This window comes from Aegilops tauschii, chromosome 7 (genome assembly GCF_002575655.3).
Source record: "Aegilops tauschii subsp. strangulata cultivar AL8/78 chromosome 7, Aet v6.0, whole genome shotgun sequence".
NCBI classification, from domain to species: Eukaryota; Viridiplantae; Streptophyta; class Magnoliopsida; order Poales; family Poaceae; genus Aegilops; species Aegilops tauschii.
The window spans coordinates 568912288-568918492 of NC_053041.3; positions in this window are offsets into that span (position 1 = coordinate 568912288).

Below are 6205 nucleotides of genomic sequence, written 5' to 3' on the forward strand. Positions count from 1 at the left end.
TCTAATCTTTAATCATCACTCCTCATCACTGCTCAATTTATCCTCTAATCTCTAATCATCCCTCATCATTTCAAATCATCTAACTTCCCGAACGGTCACCCAGCCTCCAACTCCCCCAGCCTGAGCACGCTTAACTTCCGGGTTCTATTCTCCCTCGTTTCCAAGTCTACACTTGTTGTTTTCCTGACAATAGTAAGATGTCAATCCTATTAACCCTCAGGAATTTTGCTTGAGCATGAAGTGACACATTTCACTGTTTGAGTTTGAAACTATTGTTTTAAAAAACAATAATTATTTAGTAACACTAATATTTCTTGAATAATTAGTTTGACCATTGTTTGATCACAGTTTGACCAGATTTGACCAAAATTCAAAATAACTGAAATAATTATTTAGTAACACTAATATTCTAGAATATTTAGTTTGACCATTGTTTGACCACGGTTTGACCACAGTTTAAAAGCCCCGTAACTTTTTTTGTTAGGTTTTTGAGGATTTTGAAAATGTTTAACGGGGTTCCCCCTGTTAAATTCGGATGTAACTTTTCGAGTAGATGATTTTTCATATAAAAAACTTTTTCATCCGAGTTCGTATGCAAAAGTTATGCCCATTTTACAAATTCTAGAGAGATTTTGCAAATAAAGTCGAAATTCATATTTGTTAATTTTCCCAACAATTAGACCACATATCACATGGGAAACTTATTTTTTTTTTGACATTTCTATCATTTTCTTTTGTTTTTTCTAAAACTGAAAAGGCGGTCCACGAGGGGTAGAGTTTGAAAATGAACCGGTACTAATGCCTCAAAGCCCATTAGTACCGGTTGGTGGCACCAACCGGGACTAAAGGGTGCGATGCCCATTAGTCCCGGTTGGTGGCACCAACCGGGACTAAAGGTTAGACTAACCTTTAGTCCCGGTTCGTGGCACCAACCGGGACTAAAGGGCCCCGGTGAACCGGGACTAATGCCTTAGCCATTCGTCCCGGTTCGTGACTGAACCGGGACTAATGTGAATACTGCCCTGTGACCAAAGCCCTGTTTTCTACTAGTGGATATGGGCATCTGAATTTAACCTTAGCACTGGATTAATCAATAGGTAATGCTTGACGATTAGAACTACGATGAAATGTATGGTAACTTAGATGAGATGAGCTCGCTGGGACAAGACATGCAGGTGAGCTTGAACATGGAAGACTGTTCCGTTCAACTATTTTAGATTAATTGGGAGAGCGGTTTTTCCTAGCTCGGCCTACGTGGTACCCCATATCACAACCATCCATTTTGGCATCTGGTTTATGTGGATGTGTGCATCATTGCAGGAATAAGCAGCTAGCGCCAGGCGCTCAGAGATTAATCCTCTGCTGCGAGGCACATGACTTGATTTGACTTGTGACCAACAGACTAGCCCCGTTGAATTTTTTTGTCCACCACTGATGTGTGTACAGGCCACACTCCCTGCTCCCTCTTCCCATCGCCATGTGCAAATGATTTCGAGCAAAGGCAGACCCCCTCTGTTGAAACTTTACTTTTCCATCCAACTTCTGACAAGCTTCTGCATGCTTCATACTCTCTCCTCTTTTTTTCTTTGCGAAACTCTCATCTTTCTTCTACAAACCTGCTAGTACTAAATAAACTGAGTCGATTATTTGAGGTGAAAACAAACTGAGTCAATTATTTTAATTCCCGGCACCCTACACATGCTACTGTTGCACTTGTGCTAGTGGAGTCGTCGGGGTACATAGCATGTGCTACAGTAACGTGAGGAGACTGCTACAGTGCCCTTGGCCTAGCTCCTCTCGTACAGCCCCCTCTCTCTTGCACCGCATTAACTACTCTCCCTTCTCTCTCCTGGAGACTGTGCACAGTGACCGTGGCAGGTCTCTCTCACTCCCCTCTCTCTGTTCCCTGCACGTGGTCTTGCCAATGTGGGCTGTAGCCTGCGTGCACCTATCTGCCAACTTCACGGTATGCGAGAAGGAGCCACGTGATATTAGTACAGCCGTCTCTGATAATCGCCTGACATTGCTTCACTGAATTGCACATATCTCAAGATGAACCAACGACCGAGATAGTGAGTACCAGGTAGCTCGAGCTTCACTACAACTTTCCGATTAATTGGTGAGTTGGACGCATATAAAGGTTGAACGCTGAATAGGACTACCGGAGAGGGGAAAATATCCTGTGATACGGTCCATAGGATGATACGGTGCTCCAAGACTGTGTGGTACATCAGATCTGCATGCAAGGCATCTGATCAAAGTACAGGTCTATTTTACATATGCCCCTTGTATATTTGCATCTTGCCACTCAAAAGCTGTGTGTACTGCTGCTCATACATTTAATCTTGATGCAAACTCTTTTTCCTGATTACAGAAGAGGAAGGGGAATTCACAACTTAATGCGTAAGTAAAAGGCGAACCAATAGCATTGTACTGTAGATGTAGATGGTAGACTGGAGCTGAGTGCACAATAAGAGGTACACCTCATATGTGTTTAAAACTTTTAATATGGATTGACAACAACCGTTTCAGAAAATATTTAGACATTTTCAAGGCAATCCTCGACAACATAAGTAAACTGATTATTCAATTATTTGACAAGGAAGTTGCAAGGAGGCTGTGAACTTTCTAAAAAAAAGGAGGTTTGGAACTTTCATTAATGTGATTATGGTCGTTGAAAGGAAGTTCGGAACTAAATGTTTTATTACTTGTACGTACAAATAATAAGTAGCCTTCGCATCAGATAACCCAATTCTACCAAGATTTTTCTTTAAAAAAAAAGACCAGAGGGGGCGAGCACGCCCGGCTTATTTTTGTAGAAGAAGCGAGAAACCGGTTGAAATATCCGCTTCCCGTGGCGATCAAACCTGGCTGGTTTGGAACATTTTACCAAGATTTTGATTCGAGCGATCATCCACATATGATACACGATTTTGATTCGAGCGATTAGCCATCTACGGTACACGATTTTGATTTGAGTAATAAGTAGCCTTGGCACCAAACTAAGTATGCAATTTGCCGTATATGGTACAAGATTTTGATTCGAGCAATTAGCTATTTGTACCATTGAATAACAGGTATGTAAATTTGCTTGGTGCATACAGATTATGATAAAACCCATGGCACCAGATAAGTGCACTTGTGTATCTCAAATCGAATCATTAGTTAAGAAGAGATCAGCTTAAGTTAAATTAGTTTGATGTTTTTCAGACACAAAAACAGCTTGATGTTTTGTTGGTTTCTTTTTTCTTGCAGCTCTGCGAAACACATGTGAGGTAGCACAAAGATAAAGATGCATGGATTAATCAACACATGCATGCAATAATTATATTAATATTAATTTCGTAATTTATCCGTGTCAGTGAGAGTGACATGTACCCTGCAAAAAAGAGATAGGATTGACATGGCATAATGCATTGTTGCAAACTAGTAATTTGCAATAACTTCAAGGCCTGTTTTGTATATTTAGCAGTGGAGTCTGCAGATCTTAAATCCTGTTCCTCGGGTACAGATCCAACGGACCACATCTCGCTGGATCACGGTATCATAGCAGTGCTCGTATCACTGGATATGCACTCACCAGAGAGAGCGTCCAAGCTGGAGACAAGTGAATGTTTCATATGTTGATGTTCTCCTTACTCAATCCTGCATACTAGAACGTGGCCTCCTAGGCAGTGTTTCCTTTGAACCAAACGCCCATGTCCGATAGAATTCCTCAGGAACAAGGTTCATGTGTTTTCCCTATGCTTTTCTTGGGTACCACACGGGGCCTAACTGATCTCTTGATGCTTCCATCCCAAACCTGTTCACCATGCTTCTTTGTCACCGTTCATCGGCGAGCTCTGCCCTATGACTCTTACTGCTTCGCACAAGATTCCCTCTCCCAGCTTCACCAAATGGTGCTCTATTTTCATGCCAGAATGATAGCCGATGTATACTTGAATTTCCCAAAACCTCTCATGCCAAACAAACGGTTTGGTCAACCAACGAGCAAAAACATAATGAATGATCATCCAACATGAACGGCTATATATGTCTGTAGTTTTGCTTATGATGTGGTTGAGCACTAGGACCCAACATTCTCCTATTGTGGCATGAATCCCCCAATGACCTACGTGCTACAACAAGGTCACAGAATGAGGCCATTAGCTTATAAATAAAGGTGAAAGGGGTATTTCTTTTTAAAGGAACTAGAAGTGGGTACAAAATAATGTGCCCAGGACAATCGTTATTTGTGTAGAAAGTGCACATGATTGAAGTCACAACTCCCATGTTGCTTGTCCTTACCAAGAGCAGGTGAAGATAAAACTATCTAGGCTGGTGTGCATGACATATTGTTTCATGAAAATTGACATGTTAGATAATGAAATGTACTCAAACTCTTCCTTTCTCTACATCTAAACAAACATTCATGTCACACGGAACATTTTAGATAACACCATGCACACACCATGTAGGGTAACGTGCTATGGAAAACAAAAACTTACCGCACACAAACCAACCAGGATCACTATGGAGGTGCCGGCAACGAGTTCATACCCTCGACGATCCGTCAGCGCGGCGGAGATGTTGACGGTATCAATGAAGTCCTCCTATTGGCGCAACTAGACTATACCCCATAGCCGCGAGAGTTTTCTCTTCGTGATGATCTGCCGATCAACCATCCAAGATTACGACACCTCCAAGGTATCCACGCATATCATGTTAGCAACACCTTATATACCAGTACACCAGAACATCAGGGAATGTATGAAGTGGAGTTACAGCAGCCTAACCGCACTACACAGATCTTACTTAGATGGGATACATGGGGCAGCGGCCAGGGCTGTAAGGGGTGCCTTTCTGCGCCCCTGCACCCCTATATATAGGTGGGGAGAGGCAATGGCAGAGCTATGTGTGTCTTTGGGGGGGGGGGGGGGGCTGTGCCCCCCTCCCCCCAGCCTTGATATAATTACTGAAGAAAAAATATTTTGGGATCTTAAATACAAGAAAGTGTAGTAATTAGCCCCCCAAGCATGCATGTTTTCTCTTTAGCCCCCCCTGACATCTTTGTCTAGCTCCGCCACTAGGGAGAGGGGAGGGGGGGGGGGGCTCGGCCAACCTAGGGAGGGAGTCCTGCCCCTCACGTAGGTAGAGTTCGGTGAGGACTACTTTGCCCCCAAGCCAAGGGGTGTTCGGCCGACCTGGCCCCATCAGGCCAACTTCCACCTCAAGCAATTGGGGGGGGGGGGGGGGGGTACGGTTTTTTCGGAATGTTCTGGAAGATTACAGACCTTTCCAAAAACTTCCACCATATTCTAGAACTTTTCGAAGATGTGCGTTCGGTGGTAGGAGAAGTTCCCATCGTAGATGTTGTGCCAGGTCAGTATCTCGAAGATGCTCATAAAGGTAGGATGTACGTGCGTGCATGTGTTCATAGAGGTGAGTGTATGTACGTGTTTGTGAGCATCTATGAGTGTATTTTGTTAAAAAAATCACTCCAGCTGTCTTTGGCGCGACGTCAGTGTGATATACGCCGATAGGATGTCACGGCGGGGTAAGATGAAGAAACACGCCCGTCTCGTCCTGGCTCATTGTAATCCTCACGCCGCATAGTGGTTGTTCCTTTCATTCCCGTCGCCTCATTTTCTGTACAAAACCTTCGTTTTCGGGGTAGCACTTTCGGAGCACATTATAGTTGCCTTTGCCGTGTCCACTAGCGGCATATGGAGAAAATCTTTCAAGGGTTTAGCTGTGTGTTGTATCCTTCAAGCAAGAGGTTCAACATTGCCAAACCGACACAAGGGACACCGCGAGCAAGCAAGATAACACTTTCAAGAAAGAAAACAACAAACATAGGGTTTCCCCTGAGCTCGAAGAGGGGTACAGATGAAGGCCATGACAATGCTTCCAAGAAGGAAAACAACACTCACGAGCGTCGCCAGCGTCAGCACCGGCAGGTCGAGCAGAGGTTTCTCCCTGGCCTGACTCTAAGCAATCCTATAGCCCGGATCTGGAACCTAAGATGAGGAAGCCATTGTTGGTCGAAACTGCCATGTCGGAAGGGTTGATGGGGCCGCACCTAGCCCCACCAAACACATGACATAGGATCTGGCACCCGACAAATCGTGGAGGTGTACATGGTCCAGGGTGCGGCGAGGTGTTGGTGTGGCCGCACCTTTTTTTACTCATTCTAATTTTTTTTATTAATGAAAAATACACTAGC